Source organism: Schistocerca serialis, chromosome 1 (genome assembly GCF_023864345.2).
Source record: "Schistocerca serialis cubense isolate TAMUIC-IGC-003099 chromosome 1, iqSchSeri2.2, whole genome shotgun sequence".
In the NCBI taxonomy this organism is placed as follows: Eukaryota; Metazoa; Arthropoda; class Insecta; order Orthoptera; family Acrididae; genus Schistocerca; species Schistocerca serialis.
The window spans coordinates 20,841,979-20,862,261 of record NC_064638.1 but is presented as its reverse complement, the minus strand read 5'-3'; the positions used below and the strand labels follow the sequence as shown (position 1 = coordinate 20,862,261).

General features: G+C 43.6%; 1 pseudogene; it reads right to left on the bottom strand.

Moving 5' to 3' along the window:
• LOC126460251 (RNA-binding protein Pasilla-like) overlaps window positions 1-19,113 on the bottom strand; it is a 118,430-nt pseudogene extending 99,317 nt beyond the window's left edge.
• Window positions 19,114-20,283: the final 1,170 nt, after the last annotated feature.

Sequence of the window (20,283 nt, the reverse complement as noted above, 5' to 3'; positions counted from 1 at the left end):
AACGATATCAAATGAATCTAAGTTCTAAACAATGATCTGGTACCTGTATTACCCTTATGTGAAATGGTAATTGTTTCTTTAATACACAGATTACGTTCCGCGAACACAGGATCATTCCAGTAATGTGTGAATTCAAAATCTTTTCAAAGTAACGACGAAGATGGCCTTACCTCGACTTGAACGGTTCTGGTTCGAACACCATTTTTCGAAGCCTCTCCTGAACCGAAGCTGACCAGAATTTGTCCAGAAAAGCTTGCTCGAATTGTTCATAATATGTACGAGCACAACGACGAGCAAAGTTACATGCCCATATGGCTGCTTTGTCTTGTACGAATCGGATGACATAACATATCTTTCGCCTATCTGTCCAAGTACGAGGAAAAGTGTTTGTAAAAGCTTTGACAAAAGCAATTGGATGTACTGTTCTCTTTTCATGAATAAAGACTTGGAATTGCCTGTATTTTAATAAACTTTCATCTTGCCACTGATTCAAAATATGCTCGTTTCCCATATAAATTGGTAGCGGTATATTATTTATATTATTGCTATATGACGGCAGTACATGATTCTGATTTAGGTCTTCCGTGATTTCCCTAAATCGGTTCAGACGAATGCCGGTGAGGTTCCTTTACAGGGCACGTCCGACTTCCTTCCCCACCCTTCCCTAATCCGACGAGACCGATGACCTCGCTGTCTGGTCTCTTCCCCCCAAATCAACCCAACCCAACATGTTCGTACACTTGTTCCTGAACGGGCTCACAATAATATCTACGATTTGCATTAAAATCATAACCATTCTCTTCATTTGCATATTAGTTGCTATTTGTATGTTTTGTGTGCTCATCAGGTATGTAATCGTTTGACTGTGTACGTGTCTATCGGTTTGCGGTGGAATATCACTCCTCAAAATTTCTGTAACCGTATTATTGAAAATCGTAGGCAAAACTTTTTGTAAACAACTTTCAACTTTCTTTTCCTCCAGCCATGTGTGAAAATCTTTGATAACTTGACGAAAGTGATTGTCGGAGTCTAATTGCAAACTGTCTTTGAAAGTATTTGCTAAGGTATCTACCTTGTTATTTAGCTCTGACACATGTGTTTACAGAAGCGCGTGCGTCAGCAACTCTTAGTGCTTGTGTGCTTAATGTATCACGATTAGAACACAACTTGCAACATCAGATACAAGTACCTTTTACTGATACTCGTAGTTCTTATTCTGATTAAACAAAGAATCAGTTTTAGCAGTCGATTGACCCTATTACTCATTAAGTGTTGTAATCTGTGTGTGTAAAACTGTAACCTGACCAGTGGCCGCGTGGTCTGAGGCGCGTTGCCAGAGTTCGCGCGGCTCACGTCGTCGGAGGTTCGAGTCCTCCCTCGGACACGGGTGTGTGTGTGTGTGTGTGTTGCCCTTAGCGTAAGTTATATTGAGTAGTGTGTAAGCCTAGGGACCGACGATCCCAGCAGTTTGGTCCCATAGGAACTTACCACCACCTGACCAGTGAGTCGAGTTTTTAGTTCGTCAACTTTGGTATTTAGTGCAGTGTTACTATTTTTCAGTGTGACTAATTCTGCTTTTATCTCATCGTGACCGGTTTTTGCTCAGTTTGTATGTTATTCAATTTAGTTTGGACTGTGTCCAGTTTGCTTAATACGATTTGCAATGCGTGGGTGACGTTTGACGACGGCGCAGGCTGTGCCGCAGCCGTCGCGCCTCACAGTAATACGTCAGCCCCCAGCAAAGGCTCCGACGCACCTTCATTCATCCTGCTAAACATGTTCCCGAACAGATTTTCGTTATTGTCTACGTTTTGTGCAGATACTGTGATATTCTGTGACACACACTGTTCATTTCCATTATCTACAACACTGTTCGCGTAAGAATCTGCATTTTCAATTTTATGCTCCATTTTCGCGTATTGTATACACCTTTTAACCATCCAAGTACAAAAATTCTGTTAATAAATATTTATTTTGGTAGGAAGCGTCTGATTTTTAAACATCCCCTTCTACAAAAATTCGTAAATTGAAATTAAAAAAAAAATTCCGTCTCAGTATTATCTACTTAATGGCGGCTCGCCATTTTATGAATGATATAGCCAAACGAAGCCATCTTGTTAGAACAATGTTGTACGTGTTATTGTTGTACAGGGTTGCCACAAGTTCTGGAAATCAGAGAATACTAGTGAATTTGAAGCACATCAGGGAAATATCAAACAAATCTGGAAAAAAACACTGGAAAAATGTCGTTTTTGTGTGAGTAAATGAAATGTTTTGTGTAGTGAGGTGTGAGGTAGTGTCGTTTCCCTCCCCTCAGCTTGCAGTCAGTGGTGCCAGCAGTTCTCGTCGCTAGCCTGGCAGCTGCCGACGAGAGGCAGGGAGGCGTCAGCAGTCGTTTGTTGTATCTGGTTCTCAGATGTGTGCACGTGTGTGTGTGATTGTGTTTTCTATGTGGCCGTCTGCAGCTCAGCAATTTTATTTACGGTGAGTTGCTACCTATTCTCATTATAATTGATTTTCAGAGTATTTGAACTACTTATCTAACAGTGGAAAATCCAGGATGGAATGTAACGATATTATGAAAAGGAAAGTTGCTACTCACCATCATAGCGGAGATGCTGAGTCGCAGATAAGCACAACGAAAAGACTGTCTCTAACAAAGCTTTCGGCCAGTAAAGCCTTCGTCAAAATAGACCACACACACACACACACACACACACACACACACACACACACACGCAGATCTTTGGTGTGACGCACGTATGCTGCACTGCTGTTGAAATAGCTCGTTAATATTTTATAAATTTTAGACTTCATTTACTTATTTTAAAGTTTATTTGTGTTAATATTTGCCGTAAAAGTAACTTATCAGTGGATTTTCATTAATCTCAGTCTTTCTTCCTGTGTTACTGACTCGAGTGGTCTATTATTTGTGAGTGTGCTTTCGTCGTTCGTCTAAGCGTCGCGCCTCAGTAGTGTGTTTACATTTTGCGGCGTGCATTGCAGCTGTAGCGGTTATAAAGCTACGTAAGTACTGACAAACGTATTTGTGCTCTGTAATACAGTTATTAAATTTAATAGATTTCAGCGGTGTTGAGTGCCGTCTGTGGCGAAATAACGACTTAATAAACTGTCGTAATCGTTCGCTCGCTGTGTGTTTTAGAGTTGTCTGTGCGTTGAAGTCGTGTAGTAAATTTCGTGCTTTAGTTTTCAACTGACGTTTATTATTCTTTCTAGTGAAATATTTCAGTAAAATTTTCATTCAGTGTTTTAACTTCGCTTAGTGTTACATAAGAGATGGGGCCCCTCCACGCCCGCACCAACGTGGTGACCAAACCAAAAGTTCTACTGTCACCTCCGTAAACATGTTAGTTGTCTAGTAAGTGGATCACAGGATGCTGGGCTGTGATGTTGTCCGTGCGTCTGGGTAAGGCTACGCATTATCACGGTGCATCAGGTGATATATAGTGGACGAAACGCGAGTGAGGGTAGCGATTTGAAGAGCAGAGGGAAAGAAGTGTCATGGCTCGTGCCGTGGGAAAAAAAAAAACCTCTGCGACAGTGGGATGGGTAGTAAGAGCAGTAGTGGCTTACTAGCTGCGATAGCTCATGCAAGGTTGGATTTGTTAGTATCGGTATCATGCATCATTACCGTGACAAGCGATGGCGATGTGTCCCAGTTCCTGCAGCTGCTACATTCCTGGAACAATCAAGATCGTTATACAGTAGTGGGAGATCGGCCATAGATCATCTCACTGTGTGGGGGATGTGTGGAGCTTGTTTGCATGCAGTGTACGGTACGGCTTCCCGGTGTGGTGCCAGTTATTCGGCAGTGTATTCCAGCTGGATATCCAGTAATGGCGTCTGATTAACAGGGGCTCGCCTGTGCCGTTGTGTTTGCGTATGCTTGGCCATAGATGTTATGTCCTTACAAGTATGTCTTTTGGTCTTTTATGTTTCCATCTATGGTTGTGGTCGTAGTTCCCCAGATTCAGAATAAACGGGTTCTGCTAATGTCTGGAGTTTCTGTATAGTCTTGTGGTGAGTTTGTGGATTACCTCCGTGAGAGTCTCAAGTCGGTATTCCCGGTGAAGGTCTGCGATGCGTGTGTATCGTGGAGCATTGCTTATAATTTTGAGTACTTTGTTTTGTATGAACTGCAGACGGCGAGGCGCAGCGTATCCCCAGACAGGAGCTGCGTACGTCATCAGGGGTCGGATAAGTGTCATGTACATGGACCTCGACACCCTTCTGTTCAGTGTGCTACGCCTGTTGAGCATAGGATAAAGCTGTTTGAGCCTCGCGCTAGCTCGGTTGTCATGTGTTGTGTGTGTCCCCCCAGAGTAATTTCCGGTCCAGCCAGACACCGAGGTATTTGACTTTCTCGCGGAAACGTATTGGGCGTGCATGTAGAGTTATTGGTCTGCAGTAGCGGTGTTTGCGCAGTTGCTTCGGTCTTCTAGTGAACAGAACGGCTTCGCACTTGTCGACGTTTACTCTAACACGCCATTTCTCCAACCAAGGCTCGGCCACTCTGAGTGCAGTCTGTAGGCGTGACGTAATGTTTGATGGTTTCCAATCTTGCGCAAGGATGGCTGTGTCATCCGCGTAGATTGCCATCATTGTGTTGTGTGTGGTTGGGAGATCGTTTATGTAGAGGTTAAACGGTAGGGGCCCTAGGATGCTTCCCTGGGGTACTCCCACGTGTATACCGTGTCGTGTTGATTGTTTTCCCTGCACGTCAGTGTTGAAACTCCTGTCTGTGAGGTGTGAGTGTATTAGACGCTGCAGCCCGTCAGGGAATCCCGCGTCGCTGAGTTTGCGGATGAGGCCGTTGTGCCATAGACGGTCGAAAGCCTTTTCGATGTCCAGGAACACTGCCCCTGTAGCTTTGTTTATGTTGAGGCCATGTGTTATATATTCAACGACCCGTAGGAGTTGTTGTGTTGTGGAGTGGTGATTCCTGAAGCCGAATTGCTCCGGTCTCAGGATGTCATTTGTTATGCAGTGCCTAGTGATGCGTTTGAGAATCACCTTCTCAACAATATTACTGAGCGAGCTCAGAAGGCTGATGGGTCGGTAATTTTGTGGGAGGCTGTGGTCTTTCCCCGGCTTCCTGAACATCAGGACCTTGGCCGTCTTCCAAAAGGCGGGGAAGTGTTGGTGTTTTAGTATGGCATTCGTTATGTGTGTTAGGTACTCAGTTGCTTTATCCGTGAGCTCCTGGAGGACACGGTTTTGAATGCCATCATGACCAGGGGCTTTCCTAGCAGCGGAATGCATTATAGCCCAGGAGACTTCGGCTGTGCTAGCATGTCGAATGTCGTCGCACGATGGTTGGGCTAGAATGCGTGTAACCTCTTGGTCAGTACCAAGTGTGAACACTGGATCTGATGGTACCAGGTTCGGTGTGAATGACGCTGCGAGTGTTCGAGCCATTAGTTCTGCTTTCTCTTCCGCTGAGTATGCAGGTCCGTCAGGCCCTTGAAGCGTTGGGGTGTATATTTTCTCCCTGGTGAAGTGTCGGGCTAGCTGCCACACGCCAGGTCGTGCGGTGTCCAGCCCTTCGAGTTTTTGATTCCACTGTTGTGTTCTATGTGTTTGTATTTTATCGTGTATGATTCCCTGTAGTCTGTTAATGTGCCGTTTGAAGTACGGACGCCTGGTGCGCTGCCATTGTCTCCTGAGGCGATTCCTCATTGAGATTAGGCCCAGGATTTCCTGGGGCAGGGCCGCACTGCGTTGTTGTGAGGTGCGATCAGGTATGGTGCCTGCCATTGCGTCCCGGACGGCGTTAGTGAGGGTTTCTACTGCCTCGCCAATTTGTCCTGTTTCGTTAATTTCGTGTATAGGTGGGATGTGGCTATCGAGCGTTTGCTTGAACAATGTCCAATTCGCACGCCCGTAGTCCAACATCTTGCGTTGTTCCGTGTGTTGCAGTGTTTCCTCAATGTGTAGTATTACAGGTTGGTGGTTTGAGGGCAGATCGTTTTCAATGGCAACGTTGAGTGTCGCTGTAATGCCCTTGATGAGGGCCATGTCTATCACGTCTGGCCTGTGTCCTCTCTGATAGGGAATGTGCGTCGGTTCAGTCGACGCTAGTATAATGTAGTTTCTGCCTAGCGAATGTTCGTATAGTTTTTTGCCGTTGGGATTTCGTATGCGTGAATTCCATTCTGGGTGTTTTGCGTTCAGATCTCCAGCGACTATTACTCGCGGTGAAATGTTGAGTAATGTGCTGATACCGCGTGTTGAGATGCCTACAGGGCTGTTGTATACCGATATCAGTGTGGTGTAGGCTCCGTTGAACTTGACTCTGACGGCCGTAGCCTCGATTTTTTCCAGTTCAGGGAGCTCTATGTTTGTGTGCTCAATGTCTTTGTGTATGACGATTGCAGTTCCACCTGCCACGGCGTCGCCCGGTCGGTCGGTACGATAGGCACAATAGCCAGGAAAGTTTAATTGTTTGTGCGGTTTAAGTTTAGTCTCGCTCAGTAGCGCGACAAGGATTCCCTTGCGCTCCATGAACGCGGCAAATTCTGCCCTTTTGTTGTGGATCGAGTCTGCATTCCAGAACAGGATCTGTGATAGTGTATGCGGGTCTGCGTTATGGGCCGGGTGTGGTATATTATTCATGTAAGAGTGTGAAAGAGTGTTGTGATGGCAGTTCGGCGCTCATGAGCTGGGTGATGAGTGTAGTGACGGCCGTCAGCACCTTGGTAAGGATTTGAACGGTCGTGTGTCGGGGGAATAGTGTTTCCAGTATTCTCCCAGGTGGTGTGTTGGTGTTGGGTGTGGCAGCCTGAGGTGGTGTTGTGGAGTTAGCGGCCGCTTGTGCGGGTATTGGTGTGTTGTTAGGAGCGGCATTTGTGCTTTGTGACAGAGGTTGTGGCGCCTGTGTTACTTCTGTGGTGAGGGGGATGGTAGTGTGAGTTACAGTCTCGGTGTCTTGTTGACTGTTTTCCTGTGTGTTGCTGTTCTGTTGTTGCTGTGTGGCCTGTTGTGGTGATTTCGTGTTCCCCGCCCTGTGTTTGCGTGTACGTCTATTCCTCCTCTGGGCTTGGGGTTCGGGGGGTTCTTGTGTGGGTGTGTTTTCCTGTATATGGGGCGTTTCTTCGCAGCACGTGATTTCCGGGAGTGGGGTCGTGTTGTTTGGGGGCATAGGTGTTGGTACCGATGCTTGTTGGGTTTCAGGTGTTGCCTGTGGCTGTTGTGTGGCTGTTGCAGCGGTTGTTTCACGTGTGTGTGTAGCTTAGTGTTACAGTGGTCGTTTTAATTTTTTGATTTTAGCTAATAATTTTGTGAAGTTTTGCTGGTATTGGTATCGGCTGTGTTGTAGTAGTATTAATACAAGTAGCTGCATTCTTAGTAGGCAGAGAATTTCGAGACCATTATTGTTAGTTCTTAAATAGTTCTACTGATGTAACTGATCTTTGCTAACGTAGACGAATAGTTTTTTTTTCAGTAACTGTAAAATTTTACCATGAGTGAAAAGTGTGGGCTCTGTCGTAGATTTGTGAGTAGTGGATTACGGTGTGGGATTTGTTCAAAATATTTTCATTGGGGGGAATGCAGTGGGGAAGCCATTGGTCATTTTAGGGAGATCTTCTCCTGGGAATGTAGAATGTGTAGTAGAAACAAGTTAATAGAGGAGCAGGAGCGTAAGATCTGTGCCCTGCAGGTGCAGTTACAATGCGCAAAGGAGGAACTAGATGGGTTGAGGAGGGTGATGAGTGGTGGGGAATGGGAACTGGCAGTTGGCAAGAAGGTAGCTAGGAAGAGGAGGTATTCAGACAGTTCTGCTTTGCATACATGCAAAAGATACGACCAACTGTCAGAGTTGAGTGGAGAGGAGCCTCGTGTAGCTGTAGATGTAGGGTTCATGCAGCAGTCCTCAGCAATTAGGAGGCCTAGGTTAGTTGCAAAGTCTAGAAGAAAGAAGGTTCTGCTGCTAGGTAGGTCCCACATTAAAGGTGTAGGCCAGCAGTTGCAGGAAGTGTTGGGGAGTGAGTACCAGGTCACCAGGATTGTGAAGCCTAGTGCAGGGTTGGCTCAGGTGACTGAAAGCATAGGGGAGTTATGTAAGAATTTTACGAAGGGGATCAGGGAACAGTCTCGATAGGGACGGGGAATATGATGTAGGTGGTGACCAGGTACAGATAGCTGCTCAAACTGGTCGCACTAATGTGCATTTCGTGCCACTGTTTCAGCGTCGTGACCGGCCTCATCTTAATGCGGCTGTTAGGCGCGTTAATGTGGGGCTGGGGAGGGCACTGATGGCGAAGGGCATGGTGCCAGTTGGGTCTATCAGTAGATGGGGTTTCACTAGGCATGTCCATTATAATTATCCGGGCTGTTACGCCGTAGTCGGTTGATGAATTCTGTGGTGATTCCCAACGTTTCGTCTCCGACTGCGGGAGACATCTTCAAGGGGGTCCGTAGCTCGATGGAAGGTCCAACACACCCACTGGCTCGCTACTGACTGCCGCTAAATTCCGTGTCCGCGCGCTCCCGCGCCGCTGCGTGACGTCACGTGTTTTGAAAACGTCAGTGCAATTGGCCGCTGTCCGTCGCCGTCGATCGCCGTTGCCATCACCCAGTAGTGGACGGGTGGTACACATATTCTTTAACACCGGCATCCATATACCGTTTAATTTCACGCCCTCCACCTTTCGGTTGAAATTATTTGGGTGTTTAGCGATTTCGATTGCCTCCCTGTAGAGCCTTCCGTAATATCCGCTTGTGGCTGCTAGTACTTGCGTCTCCTCGAAACGAATATTCTGGTTCCCTGGCTGGAAAGCATGCTCCGCAATAGCTGATCGTTACGTTTCTCCTCTTCTGCAATTTCCCTTCTGCTCTTCCAAACGTTTAGAAACAGTTCTTTTAGTGGTACCCACATAAACATCACCATAGCTGCATGGGATCCTATACACTCCAGCTTTTTCCAATGGTTTTCGAGCGTCCTTGGCAGGCTTAAGGTATTCCTGTATCTTCCTGGTGGGCTTGCAAATTACTGTAATATTCCGCTTCGTCAAGATCCTCCCTATTGTTTCCGTTACATTTTTAACAAACGGCAGGAAAACCTTAGATTTTGCAGTAGCCAGTACGTCAGTATGATTTCTGCGTGGCTGCCTCAACGCACGTTTTATTTCGGCGGACGAATATCCGTTCTTCATTAGTGCGTTGTGGAGATGTTCCATCTCAGCGTCGAGCAACTCAAGTTCACAAATATTTCTAGCTCTGTCCGCTAACGTCTTGATAACACCCCGCTTCTGTTGTGGGTGGTGGATCGAATCCCGGTGCAAATAACTGTCCGTGTGCGTGGGTTTGCGGTATACTGAGTGGCCCAAACTACCATTTTCGTTTCTAAAAACAAGCACATCGAATAAATGTAATTTGCGGTCCACCACCTCCTCCATTGTAAACTGAATTCTCGAGTTTATACTGCTCAGATGTTCGTGGAACCGGCTTAGTTCCTCCCTACCATGTCTTCACAGCACAAACGTGTCCTCCACGTATCGGAACCATACATTTGGTTTTTTGCTGGCAGTACCTAACGCCTGTTCTTCGAATTTCTCCATAAAGAAGTTTGCAATTACGGGACTTAAGGGGCTTCCCATAGCCACGCCATCCGTTTGCTCATAAAACTGTTCATTCCACTTGAAGTATGTGGTCGTCAAACAACACTTAAACAGTGCGACGCCTGGAAGGACTCCAGAAGAAGAGAGTGCAGCTTTTGTGTTCTACTTGAAGGACATCCTGCGACCCGTAGCCACGCCCTTTCTGCACAACACTCCAGTCGCCATTTTTTCAGCAAGACAACATACCACTATGTGTCGCCGCACGAACACGTGCCTCCCTGGTGTCACAGGATGTCAGCCTTTTGCCCTGGTCCGCCAGATCACCAGACTTGTCGACAATCGAAAATGCGTGGGATGTGGTGAAACAACGAGAGCAGTACTGTGTCGCAGTGCCAACCACAGCAGGTGAACTTCAGAACCACGTGAATACAGCATGGGTGGCTTACGTCACAGGACGCTATTCGCGCCTTATACGCATTGACGCCACCACGCATTGGACTCATGGCGGACCCTGTGGCTAATAGGCAGCAACACACGCTGAACCGAGACAACAGAAATGTAATCATTTCTGCAGAATCCTGTAAATACGAGCGTCCTATCTCTAGTCGCTCAAGGTGTCCTGTTTTTTTTTTTTTTTTTTTCCTGAACGTAACTAGAGCGACGGTTGACAATAAATGTGTACTTAAAAAACAATATTCCATTTGAATCCATTGACGTAACACACATTGCTCTGAACAGATATTTGAATGTTGTGCAGGGGTAGTTGAATTTTTGTTGTTGTTTATAGGTCCCCTAACTCCAATTTCAGAGCATTTCTGCTCAACCTAGAGAGGATTTTTGGTTCACTTTGTAGAAAGTACCATAAATTAGTCATATGTGGTGACTTTAACATAAATTTTGTATATGATGGTGCAAGAAAAAGGATGCTGGTACATATCCTAAATTGATATAATCTGATGGAGACTGTATCTTTTCCAACTAGGGTGCAGGGGAACAGTAGCACGGCCATAGACAATATTTTTATTCATTCTTCATTACTAGATGGGCATTCTGTTAGTAAAAGCATGAATGGCCTTTCAGACCATGATGCATAAATTTTCTTTTGTACTCAAATGTCACATATAATTACAAACTCTGTAGGAAAGTTAATCCAACAGCAATAGAGTGTTTTTTTAAAACTTGTCAAGGAACAACAGTGGCAAGATGTTTATAGTGCTGATAACATAGATGATAAATACAATGCTTTCCATAACACATTTCTCATGCTCTTTGAGAGTTGCTTTCCATTAGAACATTCTCAACGGGGTACTAGCAGTAATGGACAGCCTGGTTGGCTGACTAGTGTGATGAGGATATCATGTAGAACAAAGTTGGAATTATATCAAAATGTTAGAAGTAGTCACAATTAAACTACAGTATCCCATTACAAACAGTATTGTAAGGTGCTTAAAATGTTATTAGGAAGGCAAAGAGTATGTGGTATGCAAATAGAATTGCTAATTCACAGGATAAAATTAAAGCCATATGGTCAGTTGTGAAGGAAGTGTCTGGTCAGCAGCACAAGTTCGATGATATCAAGTCAGTTCGCAGTAATAATATTTCTGTTACTGATAAATCAGATATATGTACAATATTTAAAAATCATTTTCTGAGCATTGCTGGTGAATTAAATAAAAATTTAGTTACTACAGGAAATCAAATAAATTTATTAGAAATGCCTTTCCGAGATTGATGTCTGAAATACTCCTCTGTGATACAGACAAGAGGGAGAGTGAGTTAATAATTAAATCAATGAAGATTAAGGACTCTCGTGGCTATGATGGAGTGTCTAGCAGAATATTAAAGTACTGTGCTGCACATGTTAGCCCTGTATTTAGCCATATTTGTAATTTTTCCTTTAGGAATGGTCAGTTTCCTGGGCGATTAAAGTACTCAGTAGTAAAGCCGCTTTATAAAAGGGGTGAAAGGGATAATGAAGATAATTTTAGACCTATTTTTATCCCATCAGTGTTTGCAAAAGTTATCGAAAAGGCTGTGTATATAAGGTTAATTGATAGTTTTATATCACACAATTTGCTATCAAATGTAAAGTTCGGCGTTACAAGTCATTTAACAACTGAAAATGCTATATTCTCTTTTCTCTGTGAGGTACTGGATGGGCTAAACAAAAAGTTTCGAACGCTTGGCATATTTTTTGATTCAACTAAGGCATTTGACTGTGTTGTTCTCACAATATTGCTCCAGAAGTTGGACCATTACGGAATAAGGGGAGTAGCTGACAATAGGTTCACCTCTTACTTTAGTAACAGGCAGCAAAAGGTAATTATTCACAATGTTGATAACGGCTGTGATGTGGGGTCTGAATGGGGTACTGTCAAGTGGGGTGTGCCCCAGGGATCAGTGTTGGGGCCACTTGTGTTCCTTATTTATATAAATGATACGCCCTCTGGTATTGGGGTAACTCTAAAATATTTCTGTATGCTGATGACACTAGCTTAGTAGTCAAGGATGTTGTGTGCAACACTGTCTCGGTTTCAAATAGTGCAGTACATGACCTCAGTTCATGGCTTGTAGAAAATAAACTAACGTTAAATCACAGTAAGACTCAGTTTCTACAGTTTCAAACACACAATTGAACAAAACCTGACGTTTTAATTTCACAGAACGGGCATATGATTTGTGAAACTGAACAGTTAAAATTTCTAGGTGTTCAGATAGATGGTAAGCTGTCATGGAAAGCCCACGTACAGGATCTTGTTCAAAGACTTAATACTGCCATTTTTAGTATTCGAACGGTATCAAAAGTGAGTGATACTTCTACACGTAAATTAGTCTACTTTGCTTATTTTCATTCACTTATGTCGTACGGTATTATGTTTTGGGGCAACTCTTCCCATTCTAGAAGGATATTTTTGGCTCAGAAACGGGCGGTTCGGGCAATAAGTGGTGTGAGTTCACGAACCTCTTGTCGACCTCTGTTCACGAGTCTGGGTATTTTGACATTGGCCTCTCAATATGTATATTCCTTATTGTCGTTCCTTGTTACCAATATTAGTTTATTCCCAAGAATAAGCAGCTTTCACTCGGTTAATACTCGGTAGAAATCAAACCTCCATTTGGATCGGACTTCCTTAACTCTTGTGCAAAAAGGTTTGCGGTATACTGCTGCATCCATTTTCAATAAGCTGCCAGTCGAATTCAAAAATGTTAGCAGTAATCCACGCGGTTTCAAATCGAAACTGAAGAGCTTCCTCATGGGTCACTCCTTCTAGTCTGTCGAGGAGTTCCTTGAAAAATTAAGCTGATTCTTATTGTATTGCTGATAGAGTTTACTTAAACTTATGGACTGACTTTTTTTCAGGTTCATGAACATTTATTTTTATCTGTTATTACTTTTATGTTGTAAGTTCATGTACTGACATGTTCCATGACCTTGGAGATTTGCTCCTCAATTTGGTCCTACGGAACTTGACGTGTAAATAAATAAATAAATAAGTAACACACGACTGCAGTCTCAGGCAACTGAAACTGCACTGTGACTGAAACCAAATTGTGGTTTAAATTGTGGTTTCAGTTGGCTGAGACTGCAGTCGTGTGTGTGATCTGCGTTTGCACGCGCGCTCTTGTGTGTGTGTATGTGTGTGTGTGTGTGTGTGTGTGTGTGTGTGTGTGTGTGTGTGTGTGTCGTCTATTTTTGACGAAAGCTTTGTGACAGTCTTTTTGTTGTGCCTATCTGCGACTCAGGATCTCGGCTATATGGACAACTCTTCTGTTGAATGGACTGATCACCATGGCCTCATTTCATCAACATGCTGTCTGTGACTCGTGAATAGCTGACTACATGATTGGATTTCCGTGTCGGGCCAAAACCACATACTGTTTCTGAGGGTATCTGTAATGGATTGGGCCTGCCTATCTGAAGCCATTCGGTTTCCACTGATCTTCAGGCTCTGTCTGTCGAATCTAGTCTCACCGATCAGTCCGCAGGCCGGGTATGTTTGTGTGTGGCATAGTGCAGCGGATTTTCGTGGTTTATCCGTGGACCTAGGTCTGTGGTGCTCCTCAGCAGGCCAGAGGCCATGGGCCATGGATTTCAGGAATTGCGACTGCCTCACTGCAAGAACATTGTACAGCGTGTTGTTTCATAGACATTTTATTTGGTCCAGTACATTTTGGCAATTCAAAAGTAGTTTAAACGTTGGAAAGTATGGACCATAAGGTGAAAAAAATTGTCAATCGCTGGTGGTTTGCACGCTATGTACTCAGGTGTTTCTTGAAAGAAAAATCGCACAATACCTGTAAAATGATATATATAACACAGTGAGTAACAGCCGACAATAACGGACATCATAGAACGAACATTTTATTGGTGGTCACCTACAGTGTTGGTTTACACAATTCTTGCCTGCCTTATACACTTCTTTCAAGAGGCCTACTTTCTTCTGAGTATATTTCTGAAACCAATGAAGGTATTTTAAATGTGTCTTGCGACTCCAAGGAAATGTGTATTTTTTTCACCAAATGTGTTTCGTTTTATTGAAATAAAATAACATCAGTGGTCTTAATGAAACACACATACCAATTGGCTTGCTTTCTCCATCTAAAACAGTTCAATACAAAAGATGTTGACGTTAGTAGCTGCAAAGACAGATTGTCAACTTACGCCTTAAATTACGCTTGAGATCTGAAAATTTGTCAGAGGAAAATGCTAAAACTTGTCTGGAAATCACGAAAATATGAGGGGAAACTTGTGGCAACCCTGTTATACTTTGTCGTGGTGTAAGTGTTATATGAATTTTGAAATGAAAAGTGCTGCATCAACTCCAAACTAAAAGACATTTTACATTATAAAATCTGCGACACACATGCGCTGTTGCTAATGTGCTGCCGCTAAGCATTGCTGCACCTTACCTTTTCTGCTTCTCCTCTCGTAACTACTTCTTTTAATTTTCTCGTGAGATAAATTTCACTTTTCGGTTGCAGTGGTTCTCCGAATATCAACAGTTTTGTAGCATGAAACAACGAATAAAATAAACACTAGTACACAATTACAATAGTCCTTTCACGCAAGTCGCCAGTAAAGGCTGGCTTATTTGTGTAATGAGGCAAGACTTCGATATTTAAAAGATAAAGGTTGATGGTCTGAAAGGACACATATTATAATACGAGACGCGCTGATTGCTGCGAAATATTGATACACAAATACAAAACTTTTATGACAGAAGTTATTAGGTTCGGTACATAGTCATTTAAGTGAAACACCGATACTTTTGATGACTTGACTTATCAACTAAATAATCGTACAGCGTCTGGTAGAATACGCTGCGACGTCCGTTTCAAAACTCTTAACTGACAGAACAGAAGAATAATAATAGAAAGTTTTTGTCTTTTGTTTTAGAAATAAAAATTAACAGAGATCACATACATATAAATTATTCTTTGCCGCTACTCGGCGTATTTATTCCATACACAAGTTTTCTTTTTCCCTAAAAGATCTATTGCATTACGTCACTCAATTTTTCTTGTCATTTAGTTTAAATATTCTCATTTATTCTCACTTAAGGGATGGCATGTGATTTTGAGTCTTGGAAGATTGTTCCAATAGCAACTGCTGTTACCATCGTCATTAACGTTGGGAATTTCTTGTGTCAGGCATTATGAGGACCTCAAGGGAGCGCTGCTGCATACTACACTCATGCTCATAAATTAAGGATAATGCTGATACATGGTGAAACGGCGCTCTGGTGGGCAGTTTTCGGGTTTAAACCACCTCGGGATATGACCATGCGGTGCATTTGACCTGTGGTCGTCAAACGGTGGCGCTGGCAGCAGTCCACATACGCAGAGGTGTGTTGGTGCATGTCTAAGTACGGTGCAGCGAGTAAGTGTGCAGACGTTTGTGTTGAAAATGACTCAAAGAACACATATTGATGACGTTATGAGGGGTAGACTACTATGGCGACTGGAGGCTGGTGAAACACAGCAGGCCGTGTGCCACAAAGTGTGATCTCAAGATTATGGAAACGATTCCAGCAGGCAGGAAACCTGTCCAGACGCTACAGTACGGGACGTCCACAGTGTACAACACCACAACAAGACCGATATCTCACCATCAGTGCCCGCAGACGGCCGCGGAGTACTGCAGGTAGCCTTGCTAGGGACCTTACTGCAGCCACTGGAACAGTTGTTTCCAGACACACAGTCTACAGACGACTGACACGGTTTATTCGCCCGGAGACCGGCAAGGTGCGTTCCACTGACCCCTGGTCACAGGAGAGCCCGTAAAGCCTGGTGTCAAGAACACAGTACATGGTCATTGGAACAGTGGTCACAGGTTATGTTCACAGACGAGTCCAGGTATAGTCTGAACAGTGATTCTCACCAGGTTTTCATCTGGCGTGAACCAGGAACCAGATACGAACCCCTTAATGTGCTTGAAAGAGACCTGTATGGAGGTCGTGGTTTGATGGTACGAGGTTGGATTATAATTGGTGCACATAAACCCTTGCATGTCTTTGACAGAGGAACTGTAACATGTCAAGTGTATCGGGACGCCATTTTGCACCAGTATGCCCGCCTTTTTAGGCGTGCAGTGGGTCCCACCTTTCTCCCGATGGACGATAACACACGGCCCCACCGAGGTGCCATCGTGGAGGAGTACCTCGAAACACAAGATATCAGGCAAATGGAGTGGCCTGCCTGTTCTCCAGACCTAAACCCCATCGGCACGTCTGGGATGCTCTCGGTCGACGTGTCGCTGCACGTCTTCAAACCCCTAGGACAATTCAGGAGCTCCGACAGGCAGTGGTGCAAGAATGGGAGGCAATACCCCAGCAGTTGCTCGACCACCTGATCCAGAGTATGCCAACTCGTTGTGCGGCCTGTGTACGTGTGCACGGTGATCGTATCCCATATTGATTTCGAGGTACATGCGCAGGAAACAGTGTCATTTTGTACCACATGTGTTTTGGGACGGTTTTCTCAAACTATCACCAATAACGTAGACTTACATATCTGTGTCTTGTGTGTTCTCTATGTGCCTACGCTATTAACGCCAGTTTTGTGTAGTGTCACGTTGTGTGGCACCACATTCTGCAGTTATCCTTAATTTATGAGTACGAGTGTAGTTTAGCGGTAAGGAGTTCGCCAGTCAAGTGCGCATGGTGTATTAGTTTCTGGTTCTTGTGGTCATCCAGAGATTGTGGTGCCACGTTAAAGCCGGAAAGTCTAATGTATACCGCAGACGTTAGCGATGGGTCATTGCAATCCGCAACAAGCAGCAGAGGCACTCGGAAGATGGGGCCTCCCTCTCAGCACGGCACAGTATCCGATAGTGCCTTCACACTCAGGTCAGTGTAGTGTTGAGCACGCGAGAGCACCGAGTTCGTGGCCTCGTGTCATCGTAGTGTAGGACCAACCAGTTGTTAAAGTTTCTGATGAACTTGTACTTTAGTAAAGGTCGAACAATGTAGCTCAAAGCAGCTGTTTGTTAACCCTTTCATGACCGAATTATTTTTTGCTTAGTTTTTTAAATTTTTGTTTTGTATTTTGCTTAAGGAATAGCTTCTAAAGTGAAATTTATAAAAAGTGTATGATTGCTATGACCAGTTTTTTTAATATTTTAAGTGGGACTTATGTCTCCCATTGGTCATTAGATGGGAGAAATGCAAAGGTTTGGATAAAAACAGAGATGTTGATTTTACCAATGCCGATATCAGGAACATTTATTCTCTATGAAATTCTTCAAAGCAGGGATGTGCACATAGACGAACTTTGCAGTGTATGCACATCATGTTGGTTTGTACTTCCTTCTGCTTTGTGTCTTTTACTGGGAAATGTTTTCCAGCTTGGAGGCAAACTTCGTCTGGTACACTTTTGACACCCAACTTGTTTCTTCTTAGAAAATTTTGTCTTCCTCTTCTTATGATTTCGTGACGTGCTGTTAGTTGTGTGATAAGCGAAAGGCGAGAGGATAACTGGTTATGTTCTCCTCCATGCTTACTGTTCCACATTATGAAACTGTTAACAATTTTCCGGCCAATTACGAAAAAGAAAAGATGATGCCACCACTTTAGAGATCGCCTTCCAATTGCATACCTCTCACGCATCTGATCAAAGCGATCCACACCTGCCATAAATGTATTGTACTCTGCAACTGCTTTAGGACAGAAGACCTCTGATGAAGTGCTGTCTCTGTTTTTCCTATTGACAAAGGTTACATCTTTAGGGCCATGTTAAGTACTTAGTATTGTCATAGTCTTGTTGTCTTGCCATTTTATTGCTGACACACATCCCTTTGTTTTGAACATAAACTTCCCCCGTTGTAATTTGTCTTGTTTCTTCATCATACCTGGAAGTCCCTTCTTGTTTGTCCTCACTGTTCCAACTCCAAAAAGCCCTCTTTCATTTAGTGACTTCATCAGATTGTACGGCATAAAGAAATTATCGAACACAATTAGTTGGCGAGACTGCATATATGACTCAGTAAGATGGAGCACAACAGTTTCTCCCAAACTGAACGATGAGTCTCGGGTGTCCTTATTTCCAGTATACACCTCAAACTGGGTTATGAAACCTGTTTTTGAATCGGCAAGACACCAAATTTTGTAACCTCGTTTTACAGGTTTCATTGGAAGGTGCTGCTTTAAAGAACAACACCCTTTGAATGAGACCATACTTTCGACAACAGCCATGATCCTTGAGGGAGTGTATGATTCTCTCTAATTGTTATGGACAGCGTCAATTATTGGGCGTAATTTGTGCAGTCGATCATAGCCAGCTTCACCTCTTGGTACTGCTGTAACATTGTCATTGCAATGAATGTTTTCAGTCAGTTTTATCAACCTGGTTTTACTCTTTAGTTGATAAATTGCACTTACACCTAAAAATGGGTCGGTGGACCAATAGTGACTCAGCTCAGGCAGCCTATGTATTCTCATTAGAATGTGAATGGCAATAAAATATTTTATTTATTTGTCAATGTCTTTCCAATTGCAGTTGGCCCGTCTTACCCTTTTACCTCTAGTAACATTGTCACATATTTGAGTTGCATAGAGGTTAGTCTCATCTTTGACCTTCCTCAAACAATCATCAGTAAAAATTGTAAAAATGTAATCTATTTCTTTATCATTTTGTCCAAAATCTAACTTTATATCTGCATTTCCATCAAGAGATGCCGACAAGTTTTCAGAATAAGTTATGTCGTCAGTCCACTCTGTTTCAGTTTCATTGGCATGTTCGGCCCCATTCTCTTGTTCTGCACACCCAATAACTTCATTTGCAGTGTCATTGGTGATTTCGGTGACATTTTCTTTTACTGACACACAATACCATCATTTTCTGCCACCTCCATTCTAGCACTGTCACCACTGTTGTGACGACCATTGCTAGTATCAATAGATGCACTATTGGATGCATCAAGACGGGTGAGTTCATCTGCAGCTTCATCATCACCATCTTCCTCCGAAAATTCTTCATTATCAGAAAGCGAAAAGTAAAACTCAAGAAGTTCTTCATCTTTCAGACGTGACATTTCTAAGAAGGTCTGCAATTGGGATGGCGCACTGTATTGTGCGACAAATTATTATTATTATTGTTGTTGTTATTTTTATCATTATTGTATGAATACTTTACCGAGCTAAGTGATGTAGCATCGCACACAGAAAGAAATAAAGCCAAAACGTCTACTGTATAACGAAATTATAAATAATATGTGGGAGAAATATGTCCCAGTGGCCATGTGACTCACATTTCATGCAGTCAAAAACTAAAAACTATTTACCAAGTCACTGAAAGACATTTTGCACTGAAATTCCACGTAATGTTTACAAATAAATGATGAGAAACACAATAAATACGATGCTTACCTTGTTTATTTACAAAAGAAAAGTTGAAAATACGGTGCTTACCTTGCTTATTTACAAGAGAAAAGTTGAAAAATATGCAAAAGCTTTCACCGAAGCGATCAGACAAGTGCACTGCATCGAACAACTTCCAGCAAAATGCAGCTGTTTGGCGGGAAGAAGTCTGTAATGGTTTCAAGTAGTAGCGAAGGCTTCCAGTAGATAGCAGCACAATACAGATCTGAGTTTCTATTGGCCCCTTGGTCGTGAAGCACGAAAAAGTGAAGTGCGACACATATGTCCCGCAGGTCATGAAAGGGTTAATTAGTGCCTTAGTGCCGCGTCCGGATGTAGGGGGGTGAGGGGCAAACCGATGTATCTGTCCGGGCTGCAATTTCAGGGGGCACCAAATTCATATTCTTGAAGAAAAAAAAAAATCTTGTTTCCGATCTTGAAACGCATTCCTGTTGGGTTTTGAACATTTTTCAACACATTCTAAGTTGATTTGTGAACGAATCATTAGCTGATTTTTGAATGCGTGCGTAGTGTATGTGATGTCTCTGCCATGGTATTCCTTATCGCAACTAGACATAAAAAAATTTCCCGCAGATAAATAAAATGGAAATGTCGTGTGGCTAGGGCCTCCCGCCGGGTAGACCGTTCGCCTGGTGCAGGTCTTTCGATTTGATGTCACTTCGGCGACCTGCGCGTCGATGAGGATGAAATGATGATGATTAGGACAACACAACACCCAGTCCCTGAGCGGAGAAAATCTCCGACCCAGCCGGGAATCGAACCCGGGCCCTTAGGATTGACAGTCTGTCACGCTGACCACTCAGCTACCGGGGCGGACCTACCCG